We start from the raw sequence: 19,019 nt of genomic DNA, 5'->3' as shown, positions 1-19,019 counted from the left end.
TGGTTCCCCAGTCCTCAAATGAATAATTTAATTAAAATTATGAGGAATAACTATTTATCATTTTATTAATACACATGTAGGTGCTTCCAACAATCCTCGGAGGAAAGGAATTTCAGACTGTCTTTACTTTAATTGTCACTTTGTCAGTCAACACGATTCATTGTGGAATACTGATCCCAATGTATTTTCATAGTATTTAAATATAAGTTTGTGTGGTAACTGAATTTCATACAGTTTCAAAGTATAGTATCATAAGCTCAAAAACATATATAAATGCTAATTATCAAAACCCTGCCTCTCAAAATTTTGGAGATATAAGGTGTGACAGACGGACAGACAGACACCAGGTAAAGTGATCTCTAAGTGTCGTTCTGCTCTGCAGTTGACACAAAAATGAAAGTTAGTCAATTTTTGACCATGTATATCACTTCAGTGATGAAAGGAATGCTGAAGTGGTAAGTCTATCCTAATTATTTGAAAATACGGCAACCCCATTGGTCAGAATATAATACATATGCTGTCCAGCCTTAATTTCATTGGCATAAAGCAGCACAAAACACGATTTGATTGGATGGTGCAACTTGTTTTTCTAGGGGGCGCTGTTGCAACCCTGGAAAAGAAAACAGGACTGGGGCTTGCCCCTAGAGGGCACTTACTGACCGGAAGTAAACAAACAACAGAAATAGCAATACACTAGAAATATGTCCATAGGACATGTATGCCTGCCGAGTGTATAGTAATGCAACATGAAATTTTGTGTTAGTGTATGAAGTTTGATGAGAATATCTTGAAAAGTTTCTTTAAAATTGAAATTGAAATCTAAAAAAAATGGATATAGATGATAAATTCTCACCAAATTATGTATAGATGCATAGCCTTAGATATCAATATTTTAAATGGTTTTAAAACCATGCAAAATGCAAATTGAAGGAAAGTGAGGTCAAGGTCACAGGAAAGGTCAAAAGTTTTTGAAATAGTTGAATAGGTCTTACTAATTATATATGTATCAGCATATTAAGTTTGATAAAAAATATCTTGAATGATTTCTTTAAAACTGAGCTAGTCACAAGCGTGGCGCCATGGTTAGAGCGTCTGCTCTAGAGTCGCAAAGTAAGGAGTTGATCCTTATGTCGCAGGTTTGAATCCCACTGTGGGACATGGAGACCAGTCCTTTGGATGAGACCTTATAAACCAAGGTCCAGTGTCACAGTAGATGCTGGCATGAAAAGACCCCTCACTGCTCAATGGCCATGAGTGCAGAGTATAGGACAGAATTTGCAGCTTTCCACTGGCAAGTGGTGGCGTCTCCATATGAGTGTAAAATTCTCGAGAGGGCCTGCAGATTACCTGTAATGATTGCGCAGCTATGTTTAGGCTTCCCGAAGCTTTAAAATGGGCTCAAAACATAATATGTCATTGCGAGGTTGGTTTTAGTTTTAATTTAAAAGTATTGAACTTAAGTACTTCCAATTTATATAGAGGATTTCCTCGGCTATGTATTAACATATTTGTTATGATATCACATGACTTTGCTGATCACGTGACGGTCATTTATAATTTTTTGAAGTGTTTCATATAAATCACTTCGGCGCAGTTGATTTACACAATAATTATTAACATTTTGTTATAAAAATAAGCTCATCGTATCCTTGTGTATCCGAAATGTGCTTGGGAAAAGTCATAGTATTACTTAGATACAAAATATTTCCAGAGAAATTCAACTTACCTACAAATTTGAGGGTATTTTCCACACAATATCGTAATCTGTATTAAAACAAAGCCAACACACATTTTTCCCAAGCAAGATTCAGTTAGAGAACAACCTCTTCTTACAGATTTCAACAAAAATTCTCAGATTAATCCTCATTCTTCACCTGCGCCAGACTCTTTTATACACACTAAATAAATTCTACCTCCAACCACGGGTATAAAACAGAGTACATTTCAAAAGTATATTTTTCATAAGCATTTTGAACATGCTGAATTTCAATCAAGGGTAGGTAAGCGGTGTATTTTTAAAATATTCTGACATATACGACTTAAAAAAACCTTTAACGACCCGTGAATTTTGCAATAGCTACCTAGCATTTTACATGCAGTTTCAAATAAAGTGTAAAGTTCATGACACTCTCCCCGTCATAACACCTCAAGATTTCAGTGACTTGACGTCATTTTCCATTATGACGTCATATTTTGGTAGTTCAGAGATGTGAAGGCACAGAGTGCACTGTGATATTCTACGGGAAGCCTAACCTACCTGCGTGACCAAAATCCCTACTAGGCTTTAAACTCTTCATTCTTGACCTGTATTTCGTCAAATAAGATTTTTCCAGTTAATTAAGGTAAAATTACTAATTGTTAAAACTGTAAATGATTTTTTTTTTTTAACCTGAGCCAGATTTTTACTTTTCAAAAAGTGTCTGTATTTGACTGTTGGTTCCACCTATCTCAAGGAAATGATCTGTAAAAGCTAGTAAATGTTAGAAATCATAATCTGTTCTCTATCTACTATAATCATGAGAAAAGGTGTTGAAAATTAACAGATGGAGATAAAATCAGCAGTCATATTAAAGGCTTTTTTTCAATAATCAATTTATTAGTGAAAATCATAAAAGTATTAGGCAAAAAGGAAAAATAAATGTTGTCATTAATTAACTTTGCATATCTCTACAATTTTCTGATAAGAAAATTATACCCGATGGATGCAATATAATCACCCTTTGCCTGCCCCTAAATTAAATTATTAAATTTTGATAGATTTTGATCTAGTAAGCAATTATTTAAAACAAGGTTCTTTTAGCGGTGCCTAGGGTCGAAATTCATAGAAAAAAAACTACAAAAAACGTGAAAACCTATTTCAATCATACTGGTTTATATCTATTACAAATGTCCTCATAGTCAGCATAGCCCAGAACAATAGACCGCAGACTCTCACCATGAACATTTTTAGTGTCCTGGTTCGAAACCATTTGTTGGCACATTTTTATTTTTTCAAACTTTTTACCTGTATAAACACTAAAGAACGAGTGCACTTATGGGCCCCGGTAAAATGTGACAAAAATAAGAATTAAATTAAGCATAATTTTCCATCTCAGATCATTAATTGATATCTAAACCATAAGATTCAACAAATTTTATCACTGAAATTCATGAATATACAAAAAGCAAAGCCATACAATGTGGTAGGGGTCAGCCGACATTCATGATTTTTTATAGTAAATCGAGGACGGTCATTCATTTCAAAGCTTTTGTTTATTGTCAGCCTAACATTGTACAAACTTGTGCGATTGACAAAAAATGCATTATACATTTATAAAACTTGTGTGAAAGTAGGAAATTTGTACATGATTAGGCTTGTACTTAAAATATTAAAAATGTATGAAAAGTTCAATGTTTTTCCTATAACAAGCAAGAGCTATTTACCTGTATGACCTATGTAGAACCCACCCGTGGAATAAATTATTTAAAATACTGGTAGTCACGTGAGTTCTACCCAGGTAAACATTCCTCAAAGATGTTCACTGTAAAACATAACCACGTTTTGTATCATTATATCGAAGTCAAGCCACATAGAGAAGTTTGTATGTATTTGGTTTTAGGAACACAGGATGGTTAGGAGAGTTTAGTGTCGTTAAAATGTCATCATAAATAAAAGTGTCAAACATTTTTAACATTCATGCAAGACAATGGTACTGGTATTGAAAGCCACCTAAATACACTTTTTTTCATTTTAAAATTTAAAGGAACTAATGTTAATAGTTATTGTATTATTTCAAACGCAAGCATGCAAATTTCTTAGTTTGATCACTATGGATACAGGTATCAATACAACTTCATTCGATTTTTTTCTCGGGTAAAATAGCACAAGAAGTATCATTCGGCAAAAGTGTATGCTCTTGTGTATCGAATCAACTGAGAGATATAAACCCCGTATGCAGGTGATGAAGGTATATTGCTGAATAAGTAAGGGAAGTTGACGATTGAAAAGTTAAAGTCATCACGTTTATCTTAAAGCTTGGTTGTTAGATTACCATTAATGTAGAACTAAAGCAATACATGAGAAACAAGAAACTACACACATGTGGCCTAAAGTCAGTGACCGGAACATATATCGGTAAGCTTTTTCTAAAGACAGAAACCAATATTGATCCTATAGGTCATCTCATATTTTTAACTAGAAGTGTTCCTTTGATATACTATATTTTACTTAATTTCCATAGACTTACTATACCCTGAAAAAAAAGGAGGAAAACAGGAACTACCTGTTTAAATGACCCCGACCACTGAGGTTAATCTAAAGTTTGTCCCTGCCTACCTGAAAAACAGACTGCCTCGGGCAGTCAGTAATTTCCAACTCTGGTTATGAGATGCTAAATGTTTAATATTTACAATTAAATGCTTATATTTACATTTTTAAATTCATGATAGATTGAGAAAGTCGATAAAATCATTTCTATATTAAGTCTGTATACTGTATAGGGGGAAAATAACTCGCGGTGTTAATATTCGCTATATTCACGGTGTGAATAAATCCGTGAATTCAAGAAACAGTGAATAAGTTTTCAATAACCTACATGTTATATTTGGAAATTTGAGAATAGACTACGATATCATAGGTAAATATATGTGCAGTGCATGGTCATTTCAGTAATTACGAATCGTACTTGTCATTCAATTATTTTAATTAAAATGCTTGACATTAATTTAGATCACCCAGCAGATAATAACCTGTATTTGTTTAAAAAAAAAAACTGTTTTAATAGCCAACGCTACATGTTTCATCAATCAAAACACTAGGGTCATGGGTTTTGAATACCCGTACGTAACTATGTTACGATGTGTATTTGTTACCTGCATTATCATGTTTTTATCGACATTTTGGTTTTAAAAAATCATTCAAATAACTATTGAACTTGCTGATGTATATATAAATCTACCCTGTTGTTCGTGAAGTGAATACATAACGCTGATTAATGCCTTCTAGCTATGCTATGGATTAAACAGATATAGACATTGAAGGGAGGTACATGTAACCTTAGTTATATACCGATTCTGCGAATTCAACAAACCGCGATCGTGTCAGAGGAGAGAAAAACATGAAAATTACAACCCCTGAAATTAATACCCTATACAGTACTTCAACCGAGAAATTAGTTGAAACTGGTTCCAGAAAAGAAGCTGAAAATGTTCAATAGTTTACAGACAATACTTGACACATGATGACTGAACAAGAACAGATAGCAATAAGTAATTTAAATGACTCAGGTGAATTATAACCTGTTCAATCTTAGATCCATCTTTTTTCTAATACGAGGGTTGATCCAAAAGTTCATGGGATTTAATTATTTCTAAAATTTTATTGTGATTTGATGAAAGCAAACAATAGGCATATTTATAATATAGAGTCATTATGCAACAATACTGGAAAATTTCACCACGTTCCAATTACCAATAAGGTCACATGAGCTTTCTGAACACTGATAGTTGTAAAATCCGGGGGAGACTTCGACGTAACGTCAAGTTAAGTATGTCATGTTATAGGAGCATCTCACCCTCATGTTCAATTCAACTAAGTAATTCTACAGAATATTCTGCCTTTTTCTCTTTTTTTCTCTCAAGAAAAGCCTGGGTATCCACCAATCGACTTATCTTTATATTACACTCATATTTCAAAAATACTCCCCATCTTTCCATATGATGTTCCAATTTCAGTAGCAAAGTCAAGCACAGTACGTCAGTGGTCAACATCCATCAACGCTTAATTTGTCTACGAGAAAAACAGACCCTCCAAAAGCAGCCACACCTTTAATCAACCTCCATGGAAGTTCTATTGTTCTTAAATTTCTCACGCCACTGGAAAATCAGTTGCTAAATGCATTTTTCTCCAGCCTGTATCAGTAGTATACCCCTTTAAGTCAGAGTGTTCCTAAGATTTTAACAAAACTTATAACTTGACTGAAATGTGACGTTCTCTGACAATTAAAAGATGAACAAGAAATCATCAACTAATAATCTAAATATCAAGTTAAATCAGTAAAACTCTCACAGACAGATATATTAGTGGTCAAGCAATTGTAATAATGACAAAATTCTCATTTTATTTGCCACTTAGCGCAGGTTTTTTCTTATATCACGTATTAAGAATTAAAATGATAATGAACGAGTAAATGTCTCCCCTGCATTTTAAAACATCCTTTGCTATGGCAACTGCCATAGAGTTACTATCATTAATATTTAAAATATTTTTTTATTAAAAAAATTCAAGAAGTGTCTATATTTTTATTTGTAATTTTCAACCACTTTCACTAATAAATAAATAAAATAAGAAGAAATTCCATGAACTTTCGGATCAATCCTCGTACATGTCAGTCATTAAATTTATATAATATACAGTATGCATAAGGGAGATCAAATGTATTATTACTGCATTAAGGAGACCAACCACTATCCATATGTAAATCAGTATTCAACCACTTTCACTTAATAAAAAAATAAAATATGAAGAAATTCCATCAGCATTTGGATCAACCCTCGTACATGTCAGTCATTAAATTTATATAATATACAGTACGCATAAGGGAGACCAAATGTATTATTACTGCATTAAGGTGACCAACTACTCTCCACATGTAAATCAGTATTCAACCGCTTTCACTAATAAATAAAAAAAAATATGAAGAAATTAGTGATGAGACATCGGTTAATTTTCATAATTGATCATCGGTTGGAATTGGTTACTGCTTCTGATGCGATTTCACCGATTATAATCGGATTTCTTCATAGTTTTGTATACAAAAAGCAGACTATTACAATAATTTCATTTATTTCTTTAACATGAATATATAAAATACATAATATATTATTTTCTTTGTTGTTTTGCTTCTTTTACACTTTCTAGACCTAAAAATATTTACAGTGGACACCCAACATGGCTGCCTAGCGGCAGAAAACGAACTTCAAAAAGCTGTGGGGGGAATTGATCACTCTATATTTAAGGTAAATGTTGACTAAGTTGCATATTTTATATCTCAAATAAAAGATACAATTAATATTTTTTGAATAAAAAGAATCAGCTGATTGATCAAACCAATGAGCAAACACAGATTTGGCAGAAAAAAAATTCACCCGGGGGTAAATTGAATGGGTCGGTCGGGTTATTACAGGAAACAAAAATAATTTTTTTTAGGCCCTATATATGCATCTTCGGTTCTTAATCACCTCTGCTTCGTGCTAGTTGGCTAGTATCAGATGCAGATGCCATTTTCTTTCATTAAGAAGAAATAAATTTTAAACCAGAAATGGATAATTCCGGAATGTATTGTATTAGAAGTATGTTTCCGATGATCGATTATGAAAAACTATAATCGATCATCGGAATCAGTAGCATTTTTTTTGTCGACAATCGATGTTTTCTGATTATCGGTACAACACTAGAAGAAATTCCACGAACTTTTGGATCAACCCTCGTACATGTCAGTCATTAAATTTATATAATATACAGTATGCATAAGGGAGACCAAATGTATTATTACTGCATTAAGGAGACCAACTACTATCCACATGTAAATCAGTATTCAACCACTTTCACTAATAAATAAATAAAATATGAAGAAATTCCATGAACTTTTGGATCAACCCTCGTACATGTCAGTCATTAAAGGGGGAGTTTCGATAAGGCCGTTTTTCGGCCCCTCACGAAATTTTATGAAATTTTGATATTTTGTAGAAAAACTTCTAAACTTCCTAAAAATATGAAAATAATTTATGTTACGCATTTTCCGGTCACGTGATAATTGAAAATTTAAGTATACCCCCATTTCGTATATTTTGGGAGTAGACATTTTCATAGGGGGAAAGTGGATTTTTTAACTGTCAAAATCGTAAATGAAATAGGATAGATATGAATAAAGACATAAATTAACCAATCTCAACAATTTTTTTACGGAAAATGGTGTTTATCTTATGCGAATGTTTTTTTAAGGTGCGATATTTTTCTGGTGTGTCAAATGTTACTTTTCTTTAAAAGAGGATGGATTTAACTTATGAAACGTAAAATATATAGAAAGATTTAACATCATAATTAATCGACAATTTATACATAAACTATATAATCAATATTTAACATTTTCCCATACGAAAAATGCAAATGAAAAGATATGTAGACATGAGATAGGTGAATGTAAAAACGTCATATACAGGTATATGCACTACATTTTCATCAATAAGGTTATACAACTACATGTTTTATAAAAATATACCTTAGTATCATAAAATTGAAATTAAATAACATGTTTTGAAATAAAACGATTAAAAAATATTTTAAATACATACATGAATAAAAAGTTTACTTAAAAGCATCATATTGCTAGGTAAGCCAGTACATTGTAGGTGCAAGGTAAGAAAAATATTTTATCTGGCGTTCGCCACATAATTATTCGGCGGCCGCTAGAAAAATTTGGCGGCGGCCAAATAGTTTTCCTGCGGCCACCACATAAATGACTGGCGGCGACCAGAAACTTATCTGTTGGCCGCAACATAAATAACTAGAATCTGACAAATAAGTTCCTTGCGGTGTAGACATGTAATCTAATAAAACATAAATCTAAAGTTATGAGGTGAAAACCTTATGAAGTGAATTTTTGTATGAAGTGTAGATTTTATCTTTGCTAATAAGGCATGAAACTCCAAGATTTGACTTCAAAGAGAAGTTGTAGATGTCGTTAAGATGGCTGGGGGGTTGTGGCCATTTTCAGACTATATTGATCTCCTTCAGAAGAAGAGCTCCATATAAAGATATACAAAAATTATCAAATTTTAAAACAAAAATGTATGAAATTTTTCTTTGCCAAATAATAGTTGACAGCTTAAGATATCATATCTAAAAAATTAAGTTATATCTGATGGTTAATTTGTTGACCCCCCAGACTCCTTAAAGGCAGAGATTTTAAGCACCGCCTTCGAAAATACCTGGTCTGTGTACCTCTGTCAATCAAGTGCATTGAGGTATATCATTGGGTGCTACAATTTGATTGGCAAAAACACTACAATTTTATCTGGCGGTCGCCAGATATTTCAATGGCAGAAACTTATCTGGCGGCTGACAGATAACATTTTTTTTTACCTTGCACCTACTGGCTTCTGTATATTGCAATGTATTTGATAATATGAATGATATTGATTACAGTCAAAAGTATTTTATCATGATACGTAATATGATGGAAAAATCTATAATGCATTAAATTTTCCTTCTCATTATGAAACTTATAAGTATTTGCCCACATAGATCTGCATTATGATTTCAGCGTAACTGAGGGAATCCCAGCCAGGACTTATTTCCTCTCGCTTCTCAAATCTCCAGAGATACTTAAGTTTTTACACCATTTCTAGTCACTTCTCATTTAGAGAGTTCTAGAATTCATTATATATGATTTGCTAGAACAGAGCGCAGTTCGAAATACATGTGAAAACGCCAAAGATATGTGTTTAATCCGTAATCAAGCAGACATATGCCCCTAGACATCCAGACTTAAAACAAGCCACGTTTCCTATATCAACCACACATAAATACATGGGCGCCTCTCTAGCATGTCGGAGCGTGGATTTCTATTTACAAGAAAGTCAAAAATATAACTATGCATGATGAATAACATTAAGGAATGGACTTGCTCGAAAACTTATTTTTTGTTCAGTCAGTAGGAAAATGTAAGAAAGATGCAGCATCTGAACCATGTCTGGTAATGTGCAATCCTAGATGCATCATCAATGCAAGTTTGGTCACGATGGGGCTTATAGTTATATAAAAATGAGACCAGCTTCAAAATCTTTAACCTGCTCACTTATTAATGAAATGTAGGTCATATCCAGCATCTGAAGCAATATAGTAGTGTGCATCATAAAGCAAGTCTGGTCAACAAGTGCTTTCAGCTGCTCTGCTCCAAAAACTTAAACCTGCTTTTAAAACATTTACTTGGACATTCTTTGACTAAAAATCCAGCATCTGAAACCTGACTGGTGACAAGGAAACACGCTGGATCATGTGACTCTGATTAATATAGGGCATAGATATACTTGAAAAAAAAAATTTGCTTCAAATACTTTTACCTGAAACACTGATGCCGACGGTATTACGAAAGCTCCCCCAACTTCAAGGAGGTGAGCTAAAAATGTGACGTTAACGTTATACGTTGGCGACAAAAAAAAAAAACTGTCGAAATGAAGATAGGATACGATAATGTTTTCTACTGTTAATATAATTGAGAATCTTCTTTGATTTAAAAAAAAATGCTACTTTTGGCCTAGTATTTTAACACAGAGTCAGATCAAGAAACCAGGAGCTTCTAATTTTAGATATGCAAATTTTATGCAATTTTCATTTTTTTGGATATGAAGTGCACACGTGACACTCATCATATTTCAAGAAATTAGTGTGCAGAGTATATCTAATTACTGAAAAAAATTAGGTGAGTGTCCCTCATGCACTTCATATTCTAAACATCGATTTTTAAATGCCACCCTCTTATATTTTCCCATAAGCCTAATGTTAACGGATCTGAGGGTACATCTTAGTATGTATCAGCTACGTTGTGAATTCATCTCATATTAACCTCTGAAATGTAAATAACAAAAGTTAATATATTTTTCTTGAATTCTTAACTAGTTTTGAAAAAATAAATTGAAATTTATTTTTATGAAAAAAAGTGGGCCGCTGAGCGACCTTATCGAAACTCCCCCTTTAAATAATATACAGTATGCATAAGGGAGACCAAATGTATTATTACTGCATTAAGGAGACCAACTACTCTCCACATGTAAATCAGTATTCAAAACTTGAGATTTTAATACCCTAATAATTTACATGTTTAGTTACATGAACTAAATCTATTTACCTTTGTCATAACGCAAGAACTGTTTTACATTCAGCCAACTTTAACATTACACATGCATACAGTGTATGCCATGCATTAGGAAGACCAGATGCATTACTTCAACATTAAAGAAACCAACTACAATGGAACAATTAGACAGTATTCCAAAAAGTTCATTCCAATACCATAGTAATTTCCCTTAATTTGTTTGTATTTAGATGACTTAAATCAATTTATCTCAGCCAGAATTGGAACAAAAAAACTAATCATAAAAGTGGCCAAACACATGAACAGACAGATGGACATGATGATTCCTATGCTTATATACTCCCAAAGTTGCCAAAGTAGAGCAGATGCAGTGGTTAGAGCGTCTACTCTAGAGTTGCGGAGAAAGAAGCTGATCCTTACATCGCGAGTTTGAATCCCACTGTGGGACGTGGAGACCCGTTCTTCAGATGAGACAGAGGTATTAACCGAGGTCCCATGTCACAGTAGGTGCTGGCTCGATAAAGATCCCTCAATGCTCAATGGCCGTAAGTGCTGAGTATAGGACAAAAATTTGCAGCTCTCCACTGACAAGTGGTGGCGTCTCCATATGAGTGAAAAATTCTCAAGAGGGACGTTAAACAACAAACACTCTACACCCAAAATTTTGTTTGCAGAAGATTTTGTGATACATGCTTTACAAGTATACATATTGTTCATAAGGGAATAAAAATGCTATAATATATCATTAAGGAAAGCAACTGAAATTAAATGTGCACTTCTAATTGAACTAAACAAAATTACCCTTTGTCAGAATGTAGATTTATAAACAGGAAGGCTGTTTTTCTTCATTTTTCCATGTCAGATTCAGACTGTTCTTGAAAAAATTCTGGCATTCACCCTGTAAAAGTGAAGAGTGCAGATAATAAAGAGCTTCTAAATAAACTGCATAATATTTAAATGATCCACTTAAAAGGGATAACAAATGCATTTAACTCCATCAAGGAGACCAACTGATATCCATATATATATATAAATCAGTACATGTATTTTAATTGTGATATTTTAATATCCTAGTAATTTACATGTTTAGTTTCATGAAATAAATCTAGTTACCTTTGTCCAAGGACCAATGAGCACAAGCACTGATTTTTCCTCTTTTTTTTTAACGGAATCACCAGGGCCAGTCTGCGGTCCATATGATTCTGGCATATGTACACTCTGTAAAATGCATATTTGTACCATGTACAGGCATATGAACAATATTTCTATACTACATACATGCATCATTAAACTTAATAATCTTTTTTTCCCAAAATTCATTATTCATAGTGTTTTGCTGTTAGCAAAATTCAACAAAAACTATATATATATACTTGCCTATAAGGTGGTCCACCTATAAGTCAGTTGTATTTTTTGAGGTTATTTTGGAGGGATTTGCTATTGACCCGCTTATAAATTGGTACAACTTTTTGCCAGAATCAATTGACAATTTCAAATCAATGCTCTGATGTTTTAACCTGGTTTCAAAATACTAATCTTTTTATGACTCACCTATAAGCTGGACATAGAATATATACAGTACCTGCATTATACATGCATTAGGAAGACAAATGCATTATTGCAATATTAAAGAGACCATTGTGGCAAAAGAAATCAATGTATGAATTGTATTCAAAACTACGGGTGTACTAATTTGTCTGAAGTATATCATGATATAATGTGATACACAAAGACTTTAACAGGATATGTACATATACCCACATGCCTAAATGTAACAACAGGAATTATCGTTCTACAATAATTTATTGAAATTGCCAATATGAATAAACAAAAGCAAACTTTGTTTCGATTGTATGAACTTTAAGTTTTCTTTTTCCACTACGGTCAGATAATCTAACTATCCCCCCTGGTTGGCTACCGGGTCCTTCGTTAGACTGCCTTATCGGACATGATATTTACTGAAGATTTGATTTTTGGTACTGACTTTTATACTCAAAATAATGTCTTTAATTGTTTAATTTCTTGAGGTCAATATCACTTTGATGTGTTCAGTGTTTACTTTGATATGTAATGATGTGTATAAGCGTGTATTTTCGATAATTTAAATTTCTAGTACAGTAATCATCCCCAAGCTGCTGTTTCATTATCGTGTCATAGTATCTCTGAGAGTGCATTTTATTAACACCTCCAAATCACCTGGCCTGCGTAATTAAATTTAACTACCAAAAACAACAGCTTGGGATTAATAAGGTGTGATTATCAGCAATGGTCCCATGAAGCCTGTGCTAGACCTAACGGAAACGTTCAACAGACCGTAAAATTAGCATAATGGGATTATTGTGTATTAAGGTGTGAATTCAGTGGAGCGAGAATTTGTTGGACTTCGAGATAACGCATGTGTTTATAGCACTTGGGACCGTAAATCTACTTCAAGATAAGCGAGGTATTCGAGATTTCCATGTTCGAGATACCGGGGTTTTTTAAAATCATAAATATAATAAAAACGGCTGGGACCGTTGATTCACTTCGAGATATCCGTGGTATTCGACATACCGGTGTTCGAGATACCGAAGTTTACCTGTATATCGATACGTATCTAGATTAATGAATATATCGTATCAAAAACAAGAGGCCCATGGGCCACAACGCTCACCTGAGCACATTGGCTAGGAAAAAGCACAAATCACTTCAGTATTGAAAAGTTTAAAGGGGAGGGGGCTTGGATTTTGAACTACCTGAGGATGCTTCCATATCAATATTACAAATGGCTTTACTGTTCTTGAGCAGAAGATTTTTAAAGATTTTTTTCCTATATATTCCCTTGTTAAAAATTTGATCCCCCATTGTGGACCCTCCCTAACCCCCCCCCCCCCTCCATCATTTGAACAAACTTGAATCTACACTACCTGAGGATGCTTCCATATCAATATGACTAAACATGGCTTTTCTGTTGATGAAAAGATTTTTTCCTATATATTCCTAGGTAAAAATTTGATCCCACATTGTGGCCCCACCCTACCCCTGGGGTTTATGATTTGAACAAACTTGAATCTACACTACCTGAAGATGCTTCCATATCAGTATGACAAAACATGACTTTGCTGTTCTTGAGAAGAAGATTTTTGAAGTTTTTTCCTATGTATTCCTATGGAAAACTATGATCCCCCATTGTGGTCCCACCCTACCCCCAGGGGTAATGATTTGAACAAACTTGAATCTACACTACCTGAGGAAGCTTCCATATCAATATGACAAAACATGGCTTTGCTGTTCCTGAGAAGAAGATTTTTCAAGTTTTTTTCCCTATATATTCTTATGTAAAACTATGATCCCCCATTGTGGCCCCACCCTACCCCCCAGGGGTCATGATTTGAAAAAACTTGAATCTACACTACCTGAGGAAGCTTCCATATCAGTATGACAAAACATGACTTTGCTGTTCTTGAGAAGAAGATTTTTGAAGTTTTTGATCCTCAATTGTGGCACCACCCTAACCCTGGGGGTCATGATTTGAACAAAGTTAAATCTACACTATCTGAGAATGCTTCCATATCAATATGACTTAACAAGGCTTTGCTGTTCTTGAGAAGAAGATTTTTCAATTTTTTTTTCTGTATATTCCTATGTAAAACTTTGATCGCCCCTTGTGGCCCCACCCTACCCCAAGGGGTCATGATTTGAACAAACTTGAATCTACACTACCTGAGGATGATTCCATATCAATATGACTAATCGTGGCTTTGTTGTTCTTGAGAAGAAGATTTTTAAAGATTTATTCCTATATATTCCTATGTAAAACTTTGATCCCCCATTGTGGCTCCACCCTACCCCAGGGGGTCATGATTTGAACAAACTTGAATCTACACTATGTAATGAAGGTCTCACCTAAGTTTCAACTTTTACAGCCCAGTGGTTCTTGAGAAGAAGATTTTTAAAAGATACCACTAAATTTTCACTAATTCTTAATTATCTCCCCTTGAAAGAGGATGTGGCCCTTCATTTGAACAAACTTGAATCCCCTTTACCCAAGGATGCTTTTTGACAAGTTTGGTTGAAATTGGCCCAGTGGTTCTTGAGAAGAAGATGAAAATGTGAAAAGTTTACGACAACGACGACAGACAACGGACAAATTTTGATCAGAAAAGCTCACTTGAGCCTTTGGCTCAGGTGAGCTAAAAATAACTTAATTCCAATACATTTTGGGCAGGCAGTTTTTTTTATGTAATTCTGTGAAAAACTTGGGAATTTCAATCACCAAAGATTATATTTACCGGTAATTGTTTTGAATTAAAACTGATCAAAAATGATATAATCATTAAGGAGGTAGCACATCTTAAATGATTATTACAAAATCATAAAAATACATAGACAACTTTACTTAACATGTTGATTTTACAGTCAAGAAAAGTTTGAATTTGAAGTGTAATTTTTAAAGACGGTGAGACAAAAAATTAAAAATGAGAAAAAAAACAATTATTATTTTTATAAAATTCATGCATAATGATTTATAAGACTTTTTTGATAGAATTGTTAAAGAATTCAATATATTGCATATCGCATTAAAAATGTCTTTCTTTTTTTTTTTTTTTTTGCTCAATACACAGCCCTAGCAAAAATGATATACAACAAGGACTTTGATTGGATTATTAACATTCATTCGATTGATCATAATTATTAACTGTTATTGCACTTTCATTTTCAAAATGTTGTTAGGTACATTGTTTGTTCACTCTTTTGCATTGATATTATAATTTTATAAAAGAGTATTTCAGCAGAAAAAATTATCAATTTACCTTTCTTGGAATAAAGACATGTTGACCCTTGAGCTGAGATTTTCTCTCTTTCCATAGATTTGTTACACTGGGGTCCACATGATACTAGCAGAGACCCTGTAAAAAAGGACTTAACTATGGAAAAGCATGAAGAATATATGCCTATTATACATATCTTAAATTCTAATGAAAACAATGTTTTTTAATTAAGATCCATATATTTCTAATGATTGACATAATACAAATTCAAAATAAAATATGCATGTCTATATTATACACTATACCTTAAGCAGACCAATTGCATTATTACATCCTTCAGGAGACCAACTTAAATCAATGTTTGAGAACTACTTGTGAGAACAATAAATTTGTCTACTTTACAGTACTAAATGTACAAGGAATCTATAGGATCATGTTACTTTAATTGACCTGCCTTAGTTCAACACAGTAATTTAACAAAGAAATTGAGCCAAAACAAAATTTTAAGACTTTTTGAACAGTGCATGTTCCTATCATTTCAAAACCATTACCAGTAAAAATGCTAATATAGGAAAATGATGACAATTAATTAATATTGTACTTTCAGGTATATTAGATGAATTAATCTGATTTGTCAAGAAACATTTGTTAAAAAGCACTATTATCCGCTGAATAATGAAGCCACGCCCAGTGTCACAACAGTCAACATTGCTTGACGACGGGTGATATTCCAAAAAATAGTGACTGCACAGATTTATGCGCTCAAGGTTCACTATTATTTGTATTTGTATAAAACATTCAGTATAATATAATAAATATTGCATGTAGTTGAGTGTAATATTGAAAATTTTCACCCCTCGAAAACCAAATACGTCAAAAAGGGGATGGGTTTCTCCAACTTCTACATAGTTTCGCCCCTGCAAAAACTGGTATAGACCTTGGATATGTTTAAACGGGCTAAGAGAAATCAAATGCATCAAGAATACTTAATTGTTTTTACCCAAGTTACATGCCAAAAAAGATTCAGAGAGACGTCACATAAAGTTAACGTTGATTTGAACTGAAGTTAGGGTGTCAAAAGTCATTCACATCCAAAAGTGACATTGATCATGTGTGGTAGATAATAAACTCCTACAGGCTAAATATGCTGCCATAATCAAGTGAGGATCTTTCCCTAATCCTATATATAAATCCATTTAGTACAATATTATATGCACTTAAGCAGCTGTTTATGACATTGTAAAATTATATAAACAAGACCGGTTTATATAATTTATATCAATTTATATAATTAATAATATAATTTATGTAATTTTATCAAGATAAGTGTATGGGGTAGAGGGAGCAGACATTGAGAATCAATGTTGTCGGACCTCATGAAACTAAACTAACAGTCTTCCAAATAACCCGGGAGTCCAATGCCAGGGACCTATTAAATTTGCAGCCGGGCTTGTAAAAATTGCCAAATTACATGTCCGAAGAGGGCATATGTGAATCTTCTTTCATTGTACGATCTTTACTTGCCATTTACTCTGTCCTACCCCCATTATTCGCTTAAACGTTGCTATATGTAATGTCGATGGATTGCCTGTCTACATTCTCGATACGACCTGTCAAATGATTGTCAATCTAATCATTGAAGTGTTTAGTTTAACCTATTTGTTTTCTCGAAGTTGCTTGCTAAATTACGAGATGTTCATCCATGCCACATACTGTGGCACTACAGTCATGATCCCATTTCTGAAATTCAGTTCAGCTAAACCGGCCAACAAATGACCAGCATGCAACTCAAAAGTTATTTATGAACAAAAACGCTTTAGAAAATGGCAATCACAGGCCATGGTTGGTTTACGACGCTGAAAAAATTAATATAAAACCTTTATACCTAATGGGTTTTTTTTGTTGCACAATACTGGTAAATGTAAGAATTTTGAGTAGGACATGTACAAATTTGAATGGGCTGGGTAAAAATGATAGGTCTACATGCCCGAAGGGCATGTGCTGAAAAAGAATTGTTGTGAAGACTGAACTAAAGCGACAGCGCCGGGTGATCATATAAAGTCCCCTTTATTACATAATAATTTGGCAAATTATCAACACATCAAGCTAAAATTTCCAACATATCTTAACAGTGAGAATTTTTATTTTTTAAGTTGAAACCTCGTGACCTGTGAAAAAAATGAAATTTGTATCCCATCTAAAGTCTTAAAATGTATCAAGGTAATTTTCGATACAAAAATGCGGTTGGGGTTATAAATGAAGGATAAAACCAGAGACCTCGGAATGGAATACTCTGAAGTCTCTGGTTTTATTCTACCCCCAACTGGAAGTTGTATCCAATCTAAAGTCTTAAAATGTATCGAGGTAATTTTCGTGGAATAAATGAGTGCTTTACAATAAAGAGACTCGACCAGAGATGTCTGAAACGATTTATTTGACAAGAAAAAAGTCTCTTGAAGCGAACGATGTCATTTTAAAGTAGGTTAATGATTGATAATGATACATGAACAAAATACGAGCTTGAAGCGGGGGTGCCTGAAATTGAGTTAGATACCTTGTGGTAAAAATAAGTAGGGGTGCACCGTATATGAAACAAGTGCCTGTGATTGATAGTCTGAAATTTCTCTTCACCTAAATATTAAAAGCTTGCAGTGATCGCTATAAATCTATACAACAGTCAAGTTACATATGGTAAACTAACATAAAAACAAGATTACAACAGTCATGATTACAGAAGGTATATTTTGAAGACTCTAGGTCAGTAGGTGAATGTAAACAGGTAAACACACGTGGGACAGTCACCGCAAATATGAACCACAAAACGACTTATAACATTAAAATGTAAATATTCATCTGCACACAGATTTTTGCATAATAATAATAATTTTTAAAAGTGTAAATTAAAATATAAAATAAACAAACCTCAAACCTTGTAACAAGGCTTGTTTCCCTACAATCTTATTCTGGTTCTCTGTGGTTCACTGAAAATGCAGGGAACCAGGCTGCGTTATTAACTCGTACACAGATTTGTTGATACGAATAAACCTATAAACATATATACGAAATAAAATATTATCATAAAAAATGAAGAATTTCAAATTGCTTGAAAAATTATCTTTATGTAGTTTATAATAAATGGTTGTAATTGTTTATTAATTTCTATCTATCCATTAAAATTTTATACGTATATCAGCTTAATATGTATCCGTCTGAAAAATTATTGTTATTTCACTCCCTGTCACATCTTCATAGTTAAGCCTGTAAGCATGGTAAGTAAGAATCAATTTCAGTTGAAGGGGACCAAAACCAAACATTTTTCAGTTTCATTTGGTGGGGAGGGGGGGGGATATAAACCTCAAATGATTATTTTATCTCTGTCACTGAACTGCTGAAAATAATGAAGGGAACTAGGCTG

At 33.4% G+C, this 19,019-nt stretch overlaps 1 long non-coding RNA gene across 1 annotated transcript; it reads right to left on the bottom strand.

Moving 5' to 3' along the window:
* Nucleotides 1-11,983: 11,983 nt before the first annotated feature.
* Nucleotides 11,984-18,712, bottom strand: LOC133190813 (uncharacterized). Its single transcript, XR_009721618.1, has 3 exons — nucleotides 18,527-18,712; nucleotides 15,647-15,742; nucleotides 11,984-12,071 (listed from the first exon to the last, which is right to left on the bottom strand). It is a non-coding gene; the product is annotated as an uncharacterized LOC133190813 (long non-coding RNA).
* Between the last annotated feature and the right edge of the window lie 307 nt (nucleotides 18,713-19,019).

The sequence above is a fragment of the Saccostrea echinata genome, unplaced genomic scaffold (genome assembly GCF_033153115.1).
Source record: "Saccostrea echinata isolate AGI-Se365-2 ecotype Australia unplaced genomic scaffold, CSIRO_AGI_Sech_v1 ptg000022l, whole genome shotgun sequence".
In the NCBI taxonomy this organism is placed as follows: domain Eukaryota; kingdom Metazoa; phylum Mollusca; class Bivalvia; order Ostreida; family Ostreidae; genus Saccostrea; species Saccostrea echinata.
The sequence above is the reverse complement of the archived record's forward strand: the minus strand, read 5'-3'. Positions and strand labels throughout refer to the sequence as shown.